Genomic DNA, 25,771 nt, shown 5'->3' with positions numbered 1-25,771 from the left:
GAGTTATACCTGCCCGAGAGAATGTGTTTATATGAGGAGTTGTGCCATGCCCCGGCACAGGCCGCTGTGCCGGGGTACTCAGGACCGCCCCCAGCCTGCCACCATGCCCTGGCCCCGCCCCTGGACTGCCCATTTTGGAAAGCCCCGGGACATATGCGTGTCCCGGGGCTTGTGTGCACCACTGAGCCTATGCAAAATAAGCTCGGCGCGCGCAGGGGTAGGTTTTCGGGGGGTTACGCGCGTATCTTACACAGTATTCTAAAACATTATAACACCTCCTATTAGGGAAACAGAATAAGCCATGCTAACAGAACACTTCACCTCAGTCACACAGTCAGACCCTGACCAAACACAGAATTACGTGACCATACAGAGAATAAATAGAAATGTGCAGACAAAAACTGAATTGGAAAGCACAAAAAGCTAGACTCTGCATGCAGTGCAACAATGGAAAAACAGAAACATTACTATGCCTTATAAAGCATTAAACAATATACTCAGGAAATATAAAACAATTAAATGGGTAAAACCATACAAATAAAAAGAATAAATATTTCACAAAAGCTGATGAATAGAACATCTAATATTAAAAAAATTCATATCAAAGTTTTTAAAAACACCAATAAAATCTTTGAAAACAGACACATCAAGTAAGGATAGAAATTTCCCTGCTCTCCATACCTGGAAACCTTTTGATATCACCCTGAGATTATTGTGGATTAGTGAGGAGTGCACAAACTTTTCTCCTCTTTCTCATATAAACACATTCTCTCACACATATGCTCTCTCGCATAGCCCTCATGCACACACACACACGCTGACGCTGTCACAAGGGGGAATTAAAAAGCACAGGTACATTTCGATTTTCAAAAGTGTGCATGGTGTTTTGATCCATTCTGCCACCCGCAGATAAAGTGAGTGCAGAGCAGGCAGGTACATTGTACTTTCATGTTGTTGTTCCCCATTGAAAAATCGCTAGAAGATTCTCAGGTACAACAGTAAGCCATGTACTTTGCAACAACACGGGCTACTGAAAATTGTCTTGATACATTAAGTGGTTTGCCTGGCTTTGTGTTTATGCCCCAGACAGGATCCAGAGCTAGTGTATTTCAGCTCTGCACTGATCCCAGGATTTAGGGAGTGAGGGCAAGTTCCCTTTGAAAGGAAGAGCCTAGAAAATTTGCAGCACTTCGTCTCTTGGCGATCATGTTCAAAAGCATTTCCATGCGTAAAACGCTTTTTTTTTACCTGCAGAAGTGGCTTTTTATAAGATTGTGTGGGGTTTGTGCAGGTAAACTGGCATGCATACATCATGTTTGTACAAAATTTTACCCAGGCTGCGAGGAGGCGGCATTCTCAGGGGATGGGGCGGGGACAGATTTGGACTTACACACACAGTTAAAAAATACGTACGTGCGTCCATGTGCGTGCGCTACCCGGTGGGCGCGCACATGGACGTGCAATTTTATAACATGCGCGCGCCAGTGCACCCATGTTACAAAATCGGGAGCGGCGCGCACAAGGAGGGGGCTACGTTTTTGCGATTTTCGTGCGGCAACGCATCTGGGCCTCCCCCAGTTCCCTCCCAGTCCGCTCCAATTTGGAAGGGAACTTTCCTACCCCCTACCCTAACCTCCCTTTCCCTCTCCTCCCCACCCTCTAAAAACCAATTTTGAAGGTTTTTACCTTTTACTTTACAAGTTATTTCGGGACCCGACCTGAGGTAACTTGCGCGCGCCTGCAGCCGGTACAGCGAACAATGACGCTGTCCGAGCCCGCTCCCCCTGCCCCGCCCCTCCTCGCCCAAAACACGCTCTCCGGCCTGCCCCTTCCAAGAGGTCCGGCACTCGAGCGCATGGCCGGGCCTCGTGGAAGATTCGCCTGGCTCACATAAGGCCCGGATACGTGCATAAAGGCCAGGATTTACGCGTGCCGGGCACTTAAAATTTAATTTTCTATTTTCAAAAGGAAGCATATAAATTTTGGAGCAAAATATATGCGGATAGTGTACTGTAGTAGGTGTAACTTGTGCAGGTAGATTTGGTGGGATCATATCGCGTGCATAAATTCCCGTTTAAAAACCTAATGTAAATTATGTGCATATTTGCTGCAATTTATAAAACGACTCTTCTTTGTCATTCCTCTCTGCATTAACACCCTCATAACCTTCTCTTTGCTGGGAGTCTCAAACTGCCTCCATGCTCTCCTCTTCCTAACAGGACTTGGTAATGCTATTGTCCAAGCAGGGTTCACAACCTGCCAGTAGAAAGCCACCTTCCCTGATTAGGAACACTTTTTCTGCTTCTCTCTTCCTTGTGGATACGGCCCGTTGGCAGCACTCTGCAAGGGGATGGCTACTCTGCAGAGCTCCAGTTCTTGAAATCATCTCTCTTTTTGTCCCTGTATCAGATGGGTGCAGAGGGATTATGAACCCCTCCCAACAGGAAGTGCTATTCTACCTTAACACACCTACAGTACTCTGACATCACAACAGGGGCTGAAACCTCTGACACAAACCGAGGGCATTCAGACCAGTAATGCCTTTACTGCCATGCAAGTGAAGGACAAAACTGCTCACATGGGCCGGAATCTGACTCCCCGTTATATCGGTATCAGAGATTTCAACCAGATCCTTCTCCTGTGGCGTTGTTAGAGTAAGCAGGTGTGGCAGGTGTGTTAAGGAGATGTGGCAGTCCCTTATCAGGCTGGTGCAATGCAATGTGCTCAACCGAGCGCACTGGTTATCCCATGGTTGGACGCACTTCCACAACCCCTTCTTCTATAAGAGCATTAGTGCGTCCAAAACAGGCGTCCGAGAAGCCAATAGCGCTCATCACATGCAAATTCATGTTGATGAGACTATTAGCTATTCTCCCCTGATGCAAACACAAATAAATAAATAATGTGCACCCGACGCGCACATTTTCGCCCTCAGAAATTAACGCCTGCCTGGAGCAGGCGTTAATTTTTGAGCAGCCTAAAAAGTGTACAGTGGCGATATTAAGCCAGAGGAACAAAAAAAAGAGGAGAACATTTAAAAAAAAAAATATTTTTTAAAGTGTGCCAGCGGTCAGGTTAGGAAAAGGGATGCTCGTAAAATTGAGCGACGGTTTTCCTAACCCGCTGACAGCCATCTCTCCTGGGCACCCGCGGTTGAGGAAGCGCCAGGGGCGCACACTTTCCCCCCTAGCTCCTCCTTTATACTGCGGCAGCCGATTTAAACATTAAATCGGGCGCCCCAGAGAGGTCGATCAGCACGCATTAGGAGAGCGGGCGCTCAGTCATGAGCACCCGTTTTCCCCCGCACCAATATTGCATCGGCCTGTACGAAGCTAGCGATCGGCAGATCTAAAACAAATCGTAGGAAGTACTTTTTACCTAAGCGCACAATCAAGCTAGGGAGTCTGTTGCCCAGAGGATGTGGCTTCAAAAGAGGGTTGAACAAGTTCCTGAAGGAAAGGTCCATAATCAATTATTAGGGAAATACCTATAGCACCTGAATGTAATCTGCTTTGATGAACCCTTTGAAGTGCTGAAAAGCGGAATATTAAAAAAGAAATAATTTTTTTTGGCCAGGTAGACTTGGGGAAAGTCAACACTTATTCCCGGGAGTGTGATGCAAGAAATAGAGCAACCATTGGAGATCTGATGGCTGCTTGTGACCCAAACTGGCCACTGTCATAAACAGGATGCTGGGCTCGATGGACCTTTGTCTGATCCAGCATGGCATTTCCTATGTTCCAGGATCTGGCATTCTCATGGTCCCCTTCTCGCCACAGAGTGGTGTCATTGGGCATATCCCTCCGTAGGGAAGGATCTAGGAGTAGGAGGGTGAAACTATTCCTGCCCCAGGCAGGTGGCTGCGGCCCAGGGATGCGGTTGGCCAGACCTTGCAAGGGAGGAAAGGGTCTTGAAGTCAGGGTAAGGATTTCAGTGCATGCAGGTAATGGGAGGAGAGGTGGAGGAAGATCCTTGCCTCAGAGAGAATTTTGTGTGGACCGTGTTCAAGGAGGACTGGTCTTCCGTGTGATTTCGTAGACAAGGAGGGTTAGCCAGCAGAGGAGAGACGTTCTGTGGCCTTCCTCTCTGACGACGTTACCCTGCCAGAAGCCCAGCCGAGTGACAGAAGGTGCGGAAGGGAAAGAGGTTAAGCCTAACCTGTGCAACAGGAACTGGGAACAAACCCAGGGGAGGAAGGGCCTCCGTCCCAGGGAGCAGACCTGTAAGCGAGGGGTGGATTTGCTGAAAGAGACTGAATTTATTATTTTTAGTACTGAATTTCTGGACTTGCGTTGTCATGTGGTGCATTACCAACTGGTGGTGGTGCTGCAATATTTTTTTAACCTGCTCAATGCCAGTAAAGGCTTTCCATTTTCGAGCAGCAGCCTTGGAGTCAGGGTGATTATTATTTGAGAGTGACTGGACTGGTGAACAGAAGAGCCCTCTAGCGTGAGAGAAAACCCTAAGGCACTTGACAGATCCTTACTTCCCCACCTCCACTCCCCCGTGCGGGAATCCCAGGTGCGGATGCTCCCATTGAGCCCTTGTACCTCAGAGATGACCGGGACGGGCTACATTTGGTATGTGCTTGCTTGGTGGCTGTAACCAACGAATGCAGTAGAGTGATATTTCCATGCAGTTCTTGGATTCTTTGGAGGGCGACAATCAAAAGCATTTCTGTAGGCAAAACAGTGTTTTTAGCCACAGGAATGGGAGCTGTGATGGCCGCCTGCCCTGTATGCATGCATGTTTTTCAGCAACGTGCGTACTTTTACCTGCATACTGCAGAGGCGGCCACAGGAACAGGAAGAACGGGGAGAATGGAACTTGGCAATAATTAAAGGAAAACTCCAGGCCTGCATTTGCTTCATAAACTTATTTGAAGTACTACGGACTTTATTTCTTTAAGATTGTGTGATAGGTCTGCTGACAGGTTGTACTGCTCTGAGCCTCTAATTGCCTCCAAGTTGGTTAGTCTGGCAAGCAAGTCTGAGCTGGTTAAGGTCAAGGGACAGAGCTGGGGCGGTTTCTAGCAAGGGCCTTCCTGCTGGCTTCTTCACATTTCTTCCTCCTTTCTTCCCCATAAGCACCAAATGCACAGGCTTATGGGGTTGCAATTCCCAGTAGCACCACAAGAGGGCCAGGAGAGAAGAGGTAAAACAATTCATTAACAGGCTTCTGACTTTTCACTTGGTTACAGAGATGTTAAGGTTGGGTGGTTTCAATTTGCTGGAGATGTTTTGCTAGTACAGGTAAGAAGACATGAATAATGGTTGCGTTACAGACAGTGAGTTGTGTAAGAAGAGTAACTTTCATAAAAGCAGTTTTATAAGAGCAGTGGCAGGCAGGGATATGCATTCATTTAAAACAAAAGTGCAAAATGCGACAAATAAAGCTAATTCATTTCATTCAGGGGGTCCCCAAACCTAATTGGCCTCCCCGAATGAAAAGATCCTTATTCGTTCATTTCATTTTAAACTAATGCATCAGGCCTAGGCCTAAGCCATGACCTCGCCTAGGGCATAGTCCAAGGCCTAAAGCAAGAGCCATGGCCTATGCCCAAGACTGACCCCTGAAAATTAAAAAAAAAAAAACAACCTTACCTCATCCATTGGGTAACTGACGAAGGCAGGGTCCCGAGGCCGGGGCCTCGACCCAGACCCGATGCTGTGATCCGACCCAAGGGCCCAGAACCAAGTCTGATGCTGCAACCAGACCCCGGTATTTTTGCGGGAGGGTGGGAGGGAGATTTGGCTTTCATTTTTTGGCTTTTTTTTTTGGGACGGGTTAATTGCTTGATTCGTTTTTTCACACAAATTAAATGAATGAAGCAATTCACGAACCATAATTCGTGGGGGGAAAAAACCTCCCATAAAGAAACCGAATAACGAAAACACATCTAGTGGCAGGCAGAAAAAAGAAAGCAAAGCCTTTTCAATTCACTAACTTAAGAACATAAGAACATGCCATGCTGGGTCAGACCAAGGGTCCATCAAGCCCAACATCCTGTTTCCAACAGAGGCCAATCCAGGCCATAAGAACCTGGCAAGTACCCAAACACAATTTCTTCCTCTTGTTTTCTCTTCCTCTATTCCCTGTTTATGTAAGCCCCCTTTGTGTGGGGTATGTAGTGAAATTAGGGGGTCAAAAATTTCCCCAGAAAGCTCTTCTACGTCCTGGACCGTTCATTTTCTTTCACATGGTTCACAAGAACCCCTGGAGACACCAGGGTTAATCCAGTGGGGAGGTTCTACAATCTGGACCCCTGGTACACTCATTGATTCAGTCATTCAAAAACCACTCTCACCCCCAATCTTCCTTGTCACTTGACAGTGGCACTTCACATGGGAAGTCTTTCCATTTAGGGGACGCAGACAGGAATAAACCACGGAGCCCAAAAAATGCTGCTCAAAAATAAAGACGTCCCTAACGTTTGAAAATTACGATTGAGGCCAGTATGGAGAAAAGAAAAAATAATATCAAGAAAATCGTGATCCAAAAAAAGCAATAGCCTTTTTGTCCATGGTATAAATCCCCAAGTTGTTCTTCCCCCCCAACTAAACCAGTGTCCTGCTCAAGAATGCCTTCCCCTCGGAAAGAAGGGCAATCCTCTGCAGCAACCAGCAATAAGGCAAGCGCGAAGATGACACAAAAGCTCCTCAAAAACATTTACTTCATAAACATCTCTTTGACAGCAATAAATCCCCTGGTCTTTTCTGGGTGGAAAACCTCCAAGATACCACAGGGTTTACCCTTCTCTCAGGAGCTGGCCCAAATTGTCCAAAAATCCAACAGTCTTCCAAGTATCTTTCAAAACTCCACTCTCCTTGGATAGTTCTACCAGGGAAGCAGACAGACCCCCTCTGGATCAGTGGCAATGGCCCTGATCACATGCTCAGAGGGAAATTTATATCCATGAATTAAGTCCCACAAAAAAGATGGCAATATTACAGGAGCAAAACAGGGCAAAAAATAGTAGCAGATGTTACATTTACTCTCTTCTCCTAACTCTCTGTACATTTCCATTTACTTGTGGATTGTCTCTTGCTCCTCTCCTTTTCCTTTGTCGCCGCTTCCCAAATATGGCCCTCATGCAGTCGGTTGCTCTTGAACTTTCTGACTCGCCGTCAGCGAGTTTGGCACCGTCGATTATCCAAAGACTTGGGGTCCCTACACTTATTCGGGGAAAATGATTCCCAGCAAGGGAGGCGCCTGCAATGTGTGGGCATTATTAAGGTCCACGTTATTAAGCTTTCAGACAGCAAAATAGGTGGACATGAATAGGCATAAAACAGGACCCTGAAGAAAAGTCTCTATGGGACTCGGCTTTCTACTGACTAAATTTACGATTGCCCCAATATAACATAAGATGGTAAAATCTGTCTATGTTTTTAGGTCGAACTTTAAAACAGAAAGTATATCCCACCCTCTGAAAATAAGAAATACATTCAATATGTTTGTCCAGCTTAGCAGCACAAACCATTTAAATTTGGATCTCGTAGTTTATAGTTTTCTTTCTTTTTTAGGTATTATACACACAGCTAATCTTTATTTTCCTGGGTTACGCGTGCAGGCATTCAGCTAACATAAAACCTTTATTGAGCAGACATTTGTAAAGATTGCCATCTAGTGATGAGAAGCTGCACATGTTCTGCAATACTGAGATGTTTAAGTTTCAGGCAGAAGCAGAATAAAGCAAGGGGAAAAAAAAAAAGGCCCGCAGGTCAGTGTGTGTGTGGGCACAGTTCTGAAGTAGCACATAGTTTGCTCAAGGATTTGATTTCCTGAAAGTTCTAGAAGGGAAGAAAAGAAAGGCGCATTATTTATTCATTCAACAGAAGTGCTGGGGGCGGGGGCAACCTCTGGAATGTTAGGTACAGGGAGGGGACGATGTTTTGCTGGGCCCCTGGAAGGAGGTTTTTTGTTGCCACAGGGCATGGGAACGGGAGGATGATTGCTGGCCTCTGGAGGGGCCTTTTATTGGCTTGGTGGAGAGAGGGGCCTTTTATTGCCTTGAGAAGGTAGGGCATTGATGGACCCCCAAATGGGCTTCTTGTGTGTCAGGGAGGGATTCCCCCGTGCGCTATCTGGACTTTACGTTTTGGGTCACTTAGTGTGAGGGATTTAGACATGTACAGCGAGCACACACTAAAAAGGGCCAGGCTCCGTTTAGTGTGGCCTTTTTAGTGTGTGCATGTATTTTTATTTAGTTATTTATTTATTTATCACTTATACCTAAGCGATAAATGTACAAAATACGTACGGTATATATTGAAATAGAACAATGCAGTATGGGTGTACACGAAAAAAAAAAGTTTTCATTTTTGGTTCGTTTTCGGGAAGCTTTTTTCACAAGAATTTGGGTTCATGGAACGTTTGATTGGTGTGAAAAACCCAAATCAAACATTAAAAAAAAAAAAAAAAAAGCACCAAAAACTGAAAACAAGGTCAAGCAGAGCCTCCCAACCACCTGTCCCAGTGCACCCACCCATAAAAATGCTGGGGCCAGGATTCCACCCCTCCTCCCCTCCCCCCTGGCCTCCATGTACCTGGTACAGTGGAAATTTTCTGCCAAGGCCCAAGCTGAAGCTTCGGCCTTGCATAGGCAGAGGATGTGGTAGCTTGCTGTGAAATTGGCCTATACAAGGCTGAAGCTTCAGCTGAGGCCCAGGCCCAAGTCAAAGCCTCAGCACTGGGTAGGCCGAGGCCATGGAAGGTTGCTGCAACCTCAGCCTTGGCCTACCCAGTGCCGAGGCTTCAGCCTAATCTGGAGCCCAGGCCCGATGCTGCAGCCTGGCCTATAGGCCAGAACCTGGCACCAAGGCCTCGATCCAGACACAGGTCTGATACCGTGGGTCAGAACCGGAGGTTGGTTCCCGATGCTGGGGGCCTCGGCCCAGATCCAGGCCCAATGCTGTTACAACCCGGAGTCTGGGTCCTGGGCCCAGGCCTGTCCTCACAGCCAGACCCAGATGCAGGCTCCCAATGTTGGAGCCCCAGCCCATACCTTGTCCCAGGTCCAATGCCATGACCCAAAGCAGAGGCTGGGTCCTGATGCTTGGGCCTCAGCCTAGGCCGGGGCCCAAGCTCAGGCCTAATGCCATGGCCTGACCTGGAGGATGTGCCTCAATACCAGGACCTTAGCCTAGACCCAGGCCCAATGTTGAAACCCAAACCAGAGGCCGAGGTCCAGGCCCAATGCTACAACCCGACCTGGAGATTGGGTCCTGATGCCTGGGCCTTGGCCAGGATTGGAGCCCAGACCTGATGCTGTAACCCAACCTGGAGGCTGGGTCTTGATTCTGGGGCCTCAGCCCAGACCCAGGACGATGTAACAGCCTGACCCAGAGGCCTGGTTCAAGGTCCAGGCCCAAGCCTGAAGCTGCAGCTTGAGTCAGGACCCAAGGCCTGACCTGGAGGCCTGGTCCTGACCTGGAGGCCTGGTCCTGACGCTTGGGCCTCCACCATGGCTCGACCCAGAGGCCATGTTCTGACACTGGGGCCTCGGCCCAGATCCAGCCCCAATGCTGTGACCCATCTCAGAGGCCAGGTCCTGACGCTGGGACCCAGCCCAGATGTCAGGCTCCGATGCTTGGGCCTTGGCTCAGGGTCAGACCCAGGACTTGGAGCCCACACCTTGGCATTTCTCTTCTTGGACTTCTCAACTCTTGAAAGCCAATTTACGCTGTCCTTTTTAAACAAATGCATAGCCCTACGAAACAGGAGACAGGATTCTGGGATCATGCTGAGTCCTGACAGAATCTCCCGATTCTTCTAGCCCTCCTGATAGTCAGAAAGCATTACCAGCAACTGGAAAAATATTTCAGAAATCCTAGTATCACACCTGAACTTCTTATTCCATTTTCAGGGATGATGGGATCCTATGAGTTCCCTGGTTTAAGGGAATAGATCTGTTTAGCCATAAAGCAAAGAAGCCTTACATATGCTCACATATTTCTCAAATGTAACCGGATCTGAATTCCGTCCCTTTGGTTGCAGTGAAAGTAAAAATAATCTTTTCCCCTGCCCCCACCCAACACATCCTTTCTATTAGAGCTGTGCTTGGAATACAGTTGATCATAGGGGTGAATCCATTTACCTGGGTAAAATGGCTTGGCTGAAAATTGATCCTTCTCTGCCCAGGTGAAAATAGACTTGGACTATCACAACATCTATTTATTTATTTATTTATTTATTTTTAACTTTTATATACCGAAATTCCTGTATAAAATACAAATCACATCGGTTTACAATAAAAACATAACTTCGCCTGTGAGCGTTACATAGAACAATCAACAAATTATATTAAAAAGCATACATTACCTTTGTCAGAAATGTAAAACAATTATAAAGTAGAAATTGTTAACAAGGGAATAAAGATAACAAGGGGAATATTTAAAACTAGGGGATGCACGAAGGGGTGCACAAAGGGGAGTGCCCCTTTGTCGCGCCCCTTCGGCGCGTGACGCATGGCGCGCGGCGCCTGCTGGCTTGGAGCTTTTAACGGATCAGTTCCATGAGCGATGACGTCGGGCGAGGGGCGGGTCCCTCAGACCTTTTATTCTTTTCAAATTCATCATCTCTTCCCAGTTTCAGCGCTGTTCTTTTCTTTTTTCAATTTTTTTGACTTTTTTACCTCAGATGTGAACAGGTGATTTCCAGATAGTGGCCAGCTCTCCCCCTCAGCTAAGAAGAGTGTGTTCAGGGCAGGAGAACAGAGCAGCACACGCATTTTGATTTTCAGATCTGCATGCACTTTTTTTGGTCCCAAATAGGAGGTGCAAAGCAAGAAGGCAGTTTTAGTGCATGCATTTTGCAGGCTGCTAATTTACAAAGGGAAACCATGTGGGCAGTTTCAATTTGAAAATTAACTGCAGTGTATATAAGCTGAAAAGTGCCCATGTACCCTGCAAACAAAAGTGGGCTTGTCAAGACTGCTCTCTCCATGTCCAAGTAGGAGAGAGAGCTTCTCTGCCTTCTTCCTCCCCTGATATAAAAAGCTGCACCAATATGTATACAATATTAAGATGGGCCTGATTTTCAAAAGTATTTACACACTTAAAAATGGGTTTTACACGTGTAAATGCACTTTACCCATGTAAGTGGGCTTTTGAAAATTGCTACAGTATATGTCATTGAGTTGTCCATAGGATTTACTCATCTAAGTGGTTTTGAAAATTACTGCAATGGTATGTTACATTTACACAGGTAACTCCTTTGAAAATTCAACTGTATGAGTCCCAAATTCAGACTGGCAGTCCTGCTGCTGCCTTGGACGAAGAAGTTCTCATGATGGGAGAGCATCAACCTGGTGCAGCAGGAAAGGATCCTGTAGCAAGGACCTGCTCTCCAGGTGATGCATTGACCTTTCACACTGAGGATATCTCCCCAAGGCCTACTGCCTAGGAGGGGGAAGGGTTAGGTCGACCGTCATAGTTGGTGGTTCGATTATTAGGAATGTAGATAGCAGGGTGGCTGGTGGGTGTGAGGATCGCCTGGTAACATGCCTACCTGGTGCGAAGGTGGCGGACCTCACATGTCACCTAGATAGGATTTTAGACAGTGCTGGGGAGGAGCTGGCTGTCGTGGTACATGTGGGCACCAATGACATAGGAAAATGTAGGAGAGAGGTTCTGGAAGCCAAATTTAGGATTTTAGGTAGAAAGCTTAAATCCAGAACCTCCAGGGTGGCATTCTTAGGTCCCCAGAGGCAGGCAGAGCTCCGGAGTCTCAATGCGTGGATGAGATGATGGTGCAAGGAAGAGGGATTTAGTTTTGTAAGGAACTGGGGAACCTTTTGGGAAGGGGGACTCTTTTTTCCGAAGGGATGGGCTCCACCTTAACCAGGGTGGAACCAGACTGCTAGTGCTAACATTTAAAAAGGAGATAGAGCAGCTTTTAAACTAGAACAAAGGGGAAAGCCGACAGTCACTCAGCAGCGCATGGTTCGGAGGGAGGTATTTTCAAAGGATACTAATGATGCATTAGAATTAGGGCATCCGAACAGTGAGGTTCCAATAATAAGAAAAGTAGTCCAAGTGCCTGTACATAAAACCTCAAACTCACCTGACCTAAAAAATTCTAATTTATCCCTATCAATGAAAAACTAGAATGAAAATACAAACAAAAAACACACTTTGAAATGTTTGTATGCTAATGCCAGGAGTCTAAGAAGTAAGATGGGAGAATTAGAATGTATTGCAGTGAATGATGACATAAACTTAATTGGCATCTCAGAGACATGGTGGAAGGAGGATAACCAATGGGACACTGCTATACCGGGGTACAAATTATATTGCAATGACAGAGAGGAGCACCCGGGAGGCGGTGTGGTGCTTTATGTCCGGCATGGCATAGAGTCCAACAGGATAAACATCCTGCATGAGACTAAATGCACAATCAAATCTTTATGGGTAGAAATCCCTTGTGTGTTGGGGAAGAGAATAGTGATAGGCGTATACTACCATCCACCTGGCCAAGATGGTGAGACTGATAGTGAAATACTAAGAGAAATTAGGGAAGCTAACCATATTGGTAGTGCAGTAATAATGGGAGATTTCAATTACCCAATATAAATATATCAACTTGTCTGGTATACAATGACTAGATATTTGCCTATGACAATCACTTTGCATCAAAAGATTTGCAATTTTAATAGTGTAGACCAATGTCTTAATACTTTTATAGCATTCTAACCCAATGTTTATAAAAATTTAGGATCTTCATATCATCCGCAGTTAGCAAGTATACCACTTGTGCTTTCGCTGCTACGGGTCTTTTTTAATCATCAGTCCGTTAAACACTTCTCATTTGATTTTTTGTTATTCGATTTTTCTTTAAGTTTTTAACTATATTATAAAAGTTATGGAGATTAGTACTTCCCTTAACTTGCGAGAACTGCACTTCAGAGTCCAGAGTAAAGTCCGACGTGTCCACGTTATTCAAGCCGCTGCCTCGGGGACTTTTCGATGTAACTCACAACTCACTGTTGCAGATAAACTCTAGTTACTCGTTGACAGATAATCTCCCAGTATCCTTCAACGTTCCATTTTAAAGGAGGTCCATCTTATCTTTTTCTGTGAATCAAAACCATGCTTGATAGTAAAAGCACATCTTGGACACAAATACGGTAATTCAGGACAATTCTGCTTACTAACCCTGCCACCATTTTACTCTTTCAGCGTTTCGGGAACAGTCTGAGATTGAGAACGAATCTGGCTTATATGCAGTCCACATGCCTCACCTGACCACTAACATGCTGTAATTGGCTGACAACCACATGAAGTGAATCCACTCAATTTCCTTGTTTAGTCTATGTGGGGCTACTGCCTAGAGCTGATAAATCCATTTTTGTTCACATTGTCTAAGACACTTAACCTTGTCTCCTCCTCTTCAATGTGCATGCACAACTTCCAAGACTGTCCACCTTATGTCATTAAAGTCGTGATTGAATTCTTTGAAATATGCCACTAGGTGGTAGGGATGTGAATCGTGTGCCATATCGTCTTAACGATTGAAATTGTGTGGCAGGAGAAGAAAATCGTGTTTGGCACGATTATTTCGTAGAAAAATAGTTAAAAATCGTTTTTTTCCGATTAGTGCGCACTAACGGGAGTTAGTGCGCACTAACAGAAATTGATACAATTTGACACTTTTCAGGTCAGTTAAGGTCAGTTTAGGAATGAATATGTATTCCTATTGGCTGCCCTCTTATTTATTCATGTTACCAAGGTTCCCACTGACAGTATATGGGGGATGGGAAATGGAAACAGTTGGTAGCTTGACAAAAAAAGTAATGTGATCAGTCAATGTGACTAGAACTTGTGCCCTAACCCTGATACCAGGGGTGTTGTGATCCTCCTGCACACAGTGCCCTAACCCTGGCACCAGGGGTGTTGTGATCTCCATGTACACACAGTGCCTTATCCCTATTAATACCAGGAGTGTTGTGATCTTCCTGCACACAGTGCCCTAACCCTGGCACCAGGGGTGTTGTGATCTTCATGCACCCAGTGCCCTATCCCTATTAATACCAGGAGTGTTGTGATCTTCCTGCACACAGTGCCCTAACCCTGGCACCAGGGGTGTTGTGATCTCCATGTACACACAGTGCCCTATCCCTATTAATACCAGGAGTGTTGTGATCTTCCTGCACACAGTGCCCTAACCCTGGCACCAGGGGTGTTGTGATCTTCATGCACCCAGTGCCCTATCCCTATTAATACCAGGAGTGTTGTGATCTTCCTGCACACAGTGCCCTAACCCTGGCACCAGGGGTGTTGTGATCTCCATGTACACACAGTGCCCTATCCCTATTAATACCAGGAGTGATGTGATCTTCCTGCACACAGTGCCCTAACCCTGGCACCAGGGGTGTTGTGATCTTCATGCACCCAGTGCCCTATCCCTATTAATACCAGGAGTGTTGTGATCTTCCTGCACACAGTGCCCTAACCCTGATACCAGTGATGTTGTGATCTTCCTGCACACAGTGCCCTAACCCTGGCACAGGGGTGTTGTGATCTTCCTGCACACAGTACCCAATCCCTATTAATACCAGGAGTGTTGTGATCTTCCTGCACACAGTGCCCTAACCCTGATACCAGGGGTGTTGTGATCTTCCTGCACACAGTGCCCTAACCCTGATACCAGTGGTGTTGTGATCTTCCTGCACACAGTGCCCTAACCCTGGCACCAGGGGTGTTGTGATCTTCATGTACGCACAGTGCCATATCCCTATTAATACCAGGAGTGTTGTGATCTTCCTGCACACAGTGCACTAACCCTGATACCAGGGGTGTTGTGATCTTCCTGCACACAGTGCCCTATCCCTATCAATACCAGGAGTGTTGTGATCTTCCTGCACACAGAGCCCTATCCCTATTAATACCAGGAGTGTTGTGATCTCCAGACTGGCTGGGAGCAGGGATGCAGCTCTGCATGGATTACTGGGACAGGCAGCCCCAGACTGGCTGGGAGCAGGGCTGCAGCCCTCCATGGATGACTGGGACAGGCAGCCCCAGACTGGCTGGGAGCAGGGATGCAGCTCTGCATGGATTACTGGGACAGGCAGCCCCAGACTGGCTGGGAGCAGGGCTGCAGCCCTCCATGGATGACTGGGACAGGCAGCCCCAGACTGGCTGGGAGCAGGGATGCAGCTCTGCATGGATTACAGGGACAGACAGCCTCAGACTGGCTGGGAGCAGGGATACAGCTCTGCATGGATTACTGGGACAGGCAGCCCCAGACTGGCTGGGAGCAGGGAAGCAGCTCTGCATGGATTACAGGGACAGGCAGCCCCAGACTGGCTGGGAGCAGGGACGCAGCTCTGCATGGATTACTGGGACAGGCAGCCCCAGACTGGCTGGGAGTAGGGACGCAGCTCTGCATGGATTACTGGGACAGGCAGCCCCAGACTGGCTGGGAGCTCAGACAGCCCCAGACTGGCTGGGAGCAGGGACACAGCTCTGCATTGATGACTGGGACAGGCAGCCCCAGACTGGATGGGAACAGGGAAGCAGCTCTGCATGGATTACAGGGACAGGCAGCCCCAGACTGGCTGGGAGCAGGGATGCAGCTCTGCATGGATTACAGGGACAGACAGCCCCAGACTGGCTGGGAGCAGGGATACAGCTCTGCATGGATGACTGGGACAGGCAGCCCCAGACTGGATGGGAGCAGGGAAGCAGCTCTGCATGGATTACTGGGACAGGCAGCCCCAGACTGGCTGGGAGCAGGGATGCAGCTCTGCATGGATGACTGGGACAGGCAGCCCCAGACTGGATGGGAGTAGGGATGCAGCTCTGCATGGATTACAGGGACAGGCAGCCCCAGACTGGCTGGGAGCAGGGATGCAGCTCTGCATGGATTACAGGGACAGGCAGCCCCAGACTGGCTGGGAGCAGGGATGCAGCTCTGCATGGATTACAGGGACAGGCAGCCCCAGACTGGATGGGAGCAGGGAAGCAGCTCTGCATGGATGACTGGGACAGGCAGCCCCAGACTGGATGGGAGTAGGGATGCAGCTCTGCATGGATTACAGGGACAGACAGCCCCAGACTGGCTGGGAGCAGGGATGCAGCTCTGCATGGATGACTGGGACAGGCAGCCCCAGACTGGCTGGGAGCAGGGATGCAGCTCTGCATGGATTACAGGGACAGACAGCCCCAGACTGGCTGGGAGCAGGGATACAGCTCTGCATGGATGACTGGGACAGGCAGCCCCAGACTGGATGGGAGCAGGGAAGCAGCTCTGCATGGATGACTGGGACAGGCAGCCCCAGACTGGATGGGAGCAGGGATGCAGCTCTGCATGGATGACTGGGACAGGCAGCCCCAGACTGGCTGGGAGCAGGGATGCAGCTCTGCATGGATGACTGGGACAGGCAGCCCCAGACTGGCTGGGAGCAGGGATACAGCTCTGCATGGATGACTGGGACAGGCAGCCCCAGACTGGCTGGGAGCAGGGATGCAGCTCTGCATGGATGACTGGGACAGACAGCCCCAGACTGGCTGGGAGCAGGGATACAGCTCTGCATGGATGACTGGGACAGGCAGCCCCAGACTGGCTGGGAGCAGGGATGCAGCTCTGCATGGATTACAGGGACAGGCAGCCCCAGACTGGCTGGGAGCAGGGATACAGCTCTGCATGGATGACTGGGACAGGCAGCCCCAGACTGGCTGGGAGCTCAGACAGCCCCAGACTGGCTGGGAGTAGGGACACAGCTCTGCATGGATGACTGGGACAGGCAGCCCCAGACTGGATGGGAGCAGGGATGCAGCTCTGCATGGATGACTGGGACAGGCAGCCCCAGACTGGCTGGGAGTAGGGATGCAGCTCTGCATGGATTACAGGGACAGGCAGCCCCAGACTGGCTGGGAGCAGGGATGCAGCTCTGCATGGATTACTGGGACAGGCAGCCCCAGACTGGCTGGGAGCAGGGATGCAGCTCTGCATGGATTACAGGGACAGACAGCCCCAGACTGGCTGGGAGCAGGGATACAGCTCTGCATGGATGACTGGGACAGGCAGCCCCAAACTGGATGGGAGCAGGGAAGCAGCTCTGCATGGATTACTGGGACAGGCAGCCCCAGACTGGCTGGGAGCAGGGATGCAGCTCTCCATGATCCGTGATCTGGTGGCCAGTGTGGCTACTTAAAAAATACACTTACCAACAATCAATTACCACATATATTTGAACTGTGTAGTTCCAGCCAGGACCACCTTTCTAAAATGCACAGTGATAGGCAAATTCAACATGCACTAGCATTTCACATGCCTGCTAACAAAAATAATAAACAAACAAGTGTAGTACATGAGTGATGATCATCACGTTACTTTTTTTGTCAAGCTTCCAACTGTTTCCATTTCACATCCCCCCAACCATTACCTCAGTGGGAACATCAATAGATAAGAGCACAGCCAGCCAATAGGAATACATATTCATTCCTAAGTGACCTTTACTGACCTGGGAAGTGTCAACAATTTGTATCATTTTCTGTTGGTGTTCGTGAGTTTCCAGTTCCATTTCCCATCCCCCCAACCATCACCTCAGTGTGAACCTTGGTAAAATCAATAGATAAGAGGGCAGCCAGCCAATAGGAATACATATTCATTCCTAACTGACCTTCAGTGACCTGGAAAGTGTCAATTTGTATCATTTTCAGTTAGTGCGCACTAACTCCCGTTAGTGCGCACTAACACGATTTAACAATTTTTAACGATAAATCGTTAGAATTTCTATTGTATCGTGTTCTATAACGATTTAAGACGATATTAACATTATCGGACGATAATTTTAATCGTTGAAAAACGATTCACATCCCTACTAGGTGGTGCTTCTATTCTGCCAGTCTTCAAGCAACATTTATGTTCTGTAAGACTAATATGTACTTGGCATTTGGTCATTCCCACATACACTAAAGAGCATGGACAGAATATAGCATAGACCACAAATGAAGTATGACAACTGAATTGAGGTAAAGAAATTAACCGATGAGGTTTTAATTGTAGTTTAGGTTGAGTTTAATGGGCAGCACATACATTTTGTGCAAGGCTTCACTGTCTCTGATATCATGGGGAAATTATGACTGCTTTAATGGACTACGTGATCCTTGATGTTCTGACCCCTAGTAAATGCAATCCTAATTTGTTCTTTAAATAAGGGGTGAATTTGCTGGAGGATCTTCCAATGTGTCCTGACGGCTCTACTGATAGAGGGAGATGCCAAGGTATGCCATGGCACCAGACGTTGCTAATTTATTTGTCACAGCCTTTGAAGCAGAAAAGAAATGCATAGGGAGACAAGGAGCATACGTGAGGTGGACCTTTCTGATTCAGTACACTTAATAGCAAAGATGATGTGTCATATGGATGTTTTGCTGGGAGCTACATTCAACAGAAGCTGGATGCTGGTGCAAGGTCTACTAGGTCACCTTGATGTTCCATAAGCTTCCGATATCTCAGAAAAGAACTGCAATCTACCTACATTAATACCAGTCTCTGATATATATATATACAGCATCAAGCCTACCCTTCTCCATGCTCACATTGGCTATATTTGCGGGTAGTGCCTTACTTCTTTCCAGAAGGCTCACTGGTTTCATCTGCCAAATCCCTTCATGGAGTTAACCGCATTTCTATATCTCAAAAACCTACCTTTAAACAGATCTGCTAGCAAGAAGATTGCATTGCCCTATATTTTACAATACATACTTTATGACCATCGGTCGCAGATGGCTGTGACCACTCCAACTCACGTCATGTACTGTCCTGCTGTAACGCTCTCCTCCTCCAGAGGGGAGGAGTTAGCAATCTGTTATTGCTCACCCCGCCAGGAGGGCAGAGTTAGCAATCTATTCTGCTTTTCTCCTGAAAGGAGGAGGAGTTAGCAATCTGTCATGATCTGCTCCTCCAGAAGGGAGGAGTTAGCTATCTGTAATGCTTACCTTGCCAGGAGGGCGAAGTAGTAATCTGTTAGCGAACTGCTGTTAGCTCCTCTAAGGAAGGAGATAGCAATCTGTTATGGGTCAACTCCCCAGGGAAGAGGAGTTGGCAATCTGTTCAATGATGTTCTTTTGAGGAGAGGAGCAACAATAGGTATATTGTACTTCACCACAGAGATAGCAATCTATCATGCCTCCGCTATGGAGTAGCAATCTGTTATATATAGGCTGCTGGCAAGTCCCATAGAAAGAGAAGGTAGCTATCTATATAATACTTCCGTAAGCGGTGTTAGTGGTCGGTAGTGGTTGGCTCCCACAGAGTGATAGTAGTGTAAGGAATGACCACTTGGAGGAAATGGTGAATCTCTGGGCCGATGGCAGATGACAGTGCCCCCAGGAGGAGATCCTGAGAGGAACCACCAGCTAGGCTAGAATATGAGATAAACACAATAGTTCTTTATTAGGCTGGAAGCAGGACCACCAGAGGTGGCAGTAGTGAGTCAATGTGTTCGGCAGGGCTGAAGCCCCTTTGATACTGGAATATAATCTCTTGGTCGCTAAGCTGTAGAGAGAGACTAGTAGTGAGTAGATAGTAGGGATGTGAATCGTGTCCTCGATCGTCTTAACGATCGATTTCGGCTGGGAGGGGGAGGGAATCGTATTGTTGCTGTTTGGGGGGGTAAAATATCGTGAAAAATCGTGAAAAATCGTTAAAAAATCGAAAAATCGAAAAATCGAAAAACCGGCACATTAAAACCCCCTAAAACCCACCCCCGACCCTTTAAATTAAATCCCCCACCCTCCCGAACCCCCCCCCAAATAACTTAAATAACCTGCGGGTCCAGCGGCGGTCCGGAACGGCAGCGGTCCGGAACGGGCTCCTGCTCCTGCATCTTGTCGTCTTCGGCCGGCGCCATTTTCCAAAATGGCGCCGAAAAATGGCGGCAGCCATAGACGAAAAAGATTGGACGGCAGGAGGTCCTTCCGGACCCCCGCTGGACTTTTGGCAAGTCTCGTGGGGGTCAGGAGGCCCCCCACAAGCTGGCCAAAAGTTCCTGGAGGTCCAGCGGGGGTCAGGGAGCGATTTCCCGCCGCGAATCGTTTTCGTACGGAAAATGGCGCCGGCAGGAGATCGACTGCAGGAGGTCGTTCAGCGAGGCGCCGGAACCCTCGCTGAACGACCTCCTGCAGTCGATCTCCTGCCGGCGCCATTTTCCGTACGAAAACGATTCGCGGCGGGAAATCGCTCCCTGACCCCCGCTGGACCTCCAGGAACTTTTGGCCAGCTTGTGGGGGGCCTCCTGACCCCCACGAGACTTGCCAAAAGTCCAGCGGGGGTCCGGAAGGACCTCCTGCCGTCCAATCTTTTTCGTCTATGGCCGCCGCCATTTTTCGGCGCCATTTTGGAAAATGGCGCCAGCCGAAGACGACAAGATGCAGGAGCAGGAGCCCGTTCCGGACCGCTGCCGTTCCGGACCGCCGCTGGACCCGCAGGTTATTTAAGTTATTTGGGGGGGGTTCGGGAGGGTGGGGGATTTAATTTAAAGGGTCGGGGGTGGGTTTTAGGGGGTTTTAGTGTGCCGGCTCACGATTCTAATGATTTATAACGATAAATCGTTAGAATCTGTATTGTATTGTGTTCCATAACGGTTTAAGACGATATTAAAATTATCGGACGATAATTTTAATCGTCCTAAAACGATTCACATCCCTAGTAGATAGGGTATACTGGATACAAGATGGTACACTCACAATAGTAAATGTCTGCAATGGTCTCTATGTCACAGAGAATCTTCAGTATATTTAGGAACAGGAGCCATAGGTGAGCACTGGTTCCCACAGACAATCTGTAATAAGAACTCACAATAGTTGTATATGGAATGGCTTCTAGAGTAGAAGAGAGTCTGTAAAGGATTCTAGGAACATGGACCCTCGTGGAGCAAGTTCCGGTTCCTATCTGCAATCTTGCCAATAGAACTCTCGATCTCTGTACCTGCGATAACGTTTTAGACGGAAGGGAGTCTTCAGAGCTATAGGAATGTAGGCCCTCATGGGGCGAGTACCAATTCCTATCTACAATAGAATTCACTGTGTTCATGTCTGTGATCGCTTCCAGGCAATGAGGAGTCTTCTGAGTATTCAGGGACGTAGGCCCTCGAGGAGCGAGTACCGGATCCCGTCTTGGCAATCTGAAATCAGGAAGAGAAAGCAGAGACCCTGTGGAGCGGGTACTCCTAGTAAGTTTGAAAAGGCCGAGCAGTGGAGAAGGATTCCCCTGGCTGACTCAGATCGTTGTTGCAAGTATCGTGGACTACCGAAGCAAGTCCTGTTGGAGTTCCTTGCTAACTCGTTAGAAGTTAGCAAACAAAGACCCTTTTAAAGTGGAAATGGATGATGTCACTACAGGGGGAGGCCCCCGAGGTTCATACCCTTGCTGGTACAAAGTCTGGAGCGCTCGCCCTTATGTCATCAGGAACATGGCGGATCCGTAGCGTCAAGCCAGCCCGGGGACACCGGAACCAAGAGGCAGAGAGAAGCCATGGCTGCATCTGTCCATCAGAGCCGAAGGGAGTCACTCCCAAGGTAGAGAGGGTGGAGCGAGGGGTGAGAAGAGGCACGAACGCAACACCTGCTCTCCTCTCCGGGTGAACTCGTGGCTGTGGCTAGCCGCTCCCGACGCATGCCTAGCTCCCGGGACTCCTCATGGCAGCCGGGACGCCGCCGACCTTCATGCCTCTTCTGGATCTTGCTAGGCACGTGCGTGTGCCACTGAGCCTACCTTTAAGGTCATGGGAACCTCAGGGGCTTCTCCTATTAATGATATCACTAAGCCTGGACTCTTAAGCACTGCCTAGGTCCTACACTAATCGATTTGGCAACGAGTTCCTTCTCTACTGGTGCCTGCTGCTGTCTCCTCGGACCCGTGGTTCCCGTGTGCTGTTCTATCTTGGCTTGGCACTCTGACTCGGGTACCGGCTTCTAAAGGGCCCGTTTGTGCCTCTATTGGAGACCTTGTCTCCTGGCTAACCTGCTCTTTGGGGTGGCTTCTGCACCTTCCAGAAGCCCTGCTTGCCGGCTCCCCTGCTCCTCGGGGTTGCCCCTTGAACTGCCTAGCTACTTGGGAGACTCAGCTCGGCGGGCCGTGCTCCTTGGGTCAATGCCTTATTCTACACCAGCCTGCAACCCCCACTTCCATGCTCCTCGGGGCTGTGCCTTCGTTCCACCTCAGTAATTGTGCTCGTGCTTCCCTGCTCCTCAGGGCAGTGCCTTCGTTCTACAGTAGTGACTGTGCTATGCGCCTCCTTGCTCCTCAGGGTAGTGGCTACCTTCCTAGCCAGAGATTCCATCGTGCATAACCCCGCTCCTTGTGGCAGCTTACATTACTACCTCAGAGACTCCTCGGACTTCCCCGCTCCTTGAGTCAGCCTACGTCATTATAACAGAGCCTTCCTCATCACGTTGCTCTGCCCCTCAGGGCCATCTTTGCTGCACTCCTTCAGAGCCCTGTCTCCTGCTCCCCGCTCTTTGGGGCCTGCCCAGCGCTTCTCTGTGGGAAGCTTCAGCTCTAGCACTTGCATCTCCAACCCTGCCTATTGTACGGTGTACTCTCTCTGAACTGTGTCTCCTGCTGCAGCTGACCTTGCCTCCCGATGGTGAGGACCTGGTCTGGCACAAAGAATTAGTGAACAACCAAAATTCTTGGAAACCTTGGCAGCAGCCATAGACAACCTGAGTACTCGTTTAGATGCCACCTCGGTGTCTACCAAGCTCAGTCCTTCTACCTCTATGCCAGTCCCTCGGCCTACTGTGCCTTTGCCGGCACCTCCATGCTTTGCGAGGAACCCTCTTATGAGCAGGGGCTTCCTGAATCAGTGTAATATGCAGATCTGTGGGTATGTGGGCCCTTGGTCCAAAGTGAATATTGTTACAGCCTGTAGGGGGAGCCCCTCAGGGTTACACCGTCGGAAGGCGAGGTCTGACTCAGCAAAGAACTCTGGGAGGAAGTGTGGAGCGACTCCGAGGAGCGGGGCACAAGACACAGCAGGCAAGGCTTCCCACTGTTCAGGAGGGGACTGGAAATCAGTACCTGAGGGAAGACCTCCAGAGGAGATGGTGCTAGGTTGGCCCGCGAAGCGGGGAGCACAACACAGGATGTGAATGAAGTAGTCCGGAGGCCAAGCCCATGGTGCGGAGCTGCACAGAGGAGGAAGTACTGGATTAATGATGTAGGCCAACCCGCGGAGCGGGGAAACCCGAGTTAGGTCTCCAGCTGATGACGTAAGGCAACCCGAGGATCGGTAGCCCCGGTAGGTCCAGTAGCAGAATCAAGAGTAGTCGTAGGCACTGCTCCGAGGACAGTGCAAACAGTCACTGAAAGACATTGGTACTTCCCCAAGGAGCGGGGTAGAACTCCCGATAGGCAAAGGTGTTTCCAAGGCCAGCCCCGAGGAGCGGGGAGCCAGCACGATAGGACTTACTGGAAAGCGCAGGGCTAGCTCGAGGAGCAGGGGAAGCCAGGAGACCAGGTCCCCGTAGAGTGCGCGTACTGGCCCCCAAGGAGTGGGTACCAGGCAAGGTCCAGAGTCTAAGGCGATCCGGTAATGTCACCTCAGGAATGGCAGAGACAGGAGCTCGATGAATAGTAGTGGAACTCATTGCCAAGTCAGCTAGCTGGGGGTGAAGGTGGAGCTTAAGTACGCAGATGTAGTAACATCATCAATCCGAGATGCTCCCGAGGTTCCCGCCGAAGGAGCTTTAAAAGAGGGTCTGGTGGCACGTGCTTAGTAAGGCCCGGGATCGGCGTGGAGGATGGTGGCATCTTGACCACAATGAGGAGCCACATGGAACGCGGAGAAGACTAGCCTGCTCCGCAAGCAAGCCCGGAGAAGGGAACAGGAGAGTGCAAGATATGAGTAAACACAGTCGCAGCCGTCTGCAGTATCCCCCCTCTTAAGACCCCCTCCCCCGGGGGTTTGGGTTTGCGAGGGTGCTTGGCATGGAATTGTTGAATGAGACCCTTGTCCAGAATGTTGGCCAGAGGCTCCCAGCTGTTCTCCTCAGGACCAAAGCCCTCCCATGAGAGGAGATATTCCCATCTTCTTCCACGTTTTCTAATTTCGACACGGTAAACCATGCAATTCTCATCAACCGTCTAATGGAAATCGGCATCACAGGCTTGGCGCTCAAATGGTTCGAATCCTTTCTCAATAATAGGAAATACAAGGTGAGAATAAATGATAAAGAATCCCAACCCATCCCCTCCAACCATGGCGTTCCCCAAGGATCCGCGCTATCCCCCACACTGTTTAATATTTATCTGTTACCTTTATGCCAGCATCTAGAGAGCCTCAACCTAACTCATTTCGTATATGCTGATGATGTACAGATCTTAATCCCCGTCACGGATCCCACCTCCAGCTCCCTGCACTTCTGGAACAACTGCCTCTGCTCCATCAATAGTCTACTCTCAAGTCTCAATCTAGTTCTTAACACATCCAAAACAGAACTTCTATTCATCTCTCCTAATGACAACATCCCCCTTACCAGCAACCCACTCTCACCGTTTGTAAACCAAGTGAGAGATCTAGGTGCCACGCTTGACACCAGAATGAACCTCAAAAAGTTCATCAACACCACCACCAAGGAATGCTTCCATAAGCTTCACGTCCTGAAACAACTAAGACCTCTCCTTCACTTTCATGACTACCGGTCAGTACTGAAAGCCATACTGTTTTCAAAGATCGACTATTGTAACGTGCTCCTCCTAGGCCTTCCGTCCTCCTCAACGAAACCATTACAGATGCTTCAAAATGCCGCAGCAAGGATCCTTACAAATTCTCGTCGCAAGGACCACATCACACCAATCCTAAAAAACTTACACTGGTTACCTATCAATCACAGAATAATGTTTAAGACCTTATCCATCATCCACAAAAACATCTATCACCGATCTACATTACAACTCAAAATACCACTCGAACTTCAAGTTTCCACAAGACCGATCAGATCGGCATACAAAGGAACTCTCCAAGCCCCCCCTCACAAATCCACTAGTCACACCTCCATCCATAAACGATCCTTGTCCACGGCCGGACCGTATCATTGGAATCTTCTTCCCCCGGAACTTCGGCAGGAACAATGCCCTTTTTCATTTAGAAAGAAACTAAAAACGTGGCTGTTCACTCAAGCCTTCCCTTGATGGACACTCCACTAACAGCACAGTCTTGCACTTCATTTTCGCAGATCCACCCCCCACCTTCTCCCACATTCTTGCCTTCAGTTTTTGATCTAAGATTAAGCCATTGTCAAAGCTTGCTACATTCGTTCCTTGTGTTAAAAAAAATGTTAAACTTTGCTATGTTAAACTTTGTTATGTTAATCTTATTCTTTTGCTCTCAGCTCCCCCACTCTGTAAATCCCTGTTCAATGTAACTTTATCTTTCTAGTTAATTGGATACCCCTTGTTTTGCTGTAAACCGGTATGATAAGACCCTAGTCTTGAGTATCGGTATATCAAAAGAATTTAAATAAATAAATAAATTTATTTAATGCTTTTTTATACCAACATTCATGATACAGATCATATCGTATTGGTTTACAAAGAACAAGGGGGAAATAACGTTAACATAAACACAAGAATAGCGAAAAGTTACAATAAAACAGGGAGAGGAGCCAGTGGCAGAGGTAACTCAGAACTAAACAAAAAAATCAATTATAATAATGGTAGTGGGGTGCATTGACTAGGGGGCCTTGGAGTGTGACTGTGGCTGAGGAGGTCCCAGATTAAGGGAAGGCTTGTTGAAATAGCCAAGTCTTGAGTTTTTTTC

The sequence above is a fragment of the Rhinatrema bivittatum genome, chromosome 5 (genome assembly GCF_901001135.1).
Source record: "Rhinatrema bivittatum chromosome 5, aRhiBiv1.1, whole genome shotgun sequence".
Taxonomy (NCBI): domain Eukaryota; kingdom Metazoa; phylum Chordata; class Amphibia; order Gymnophiona; family Rhinatrematidae; genus Rhinatrema; species Rhinatrema bivittatum.
Note: the sequence above shows the minus strand (reverse complement) of the source record.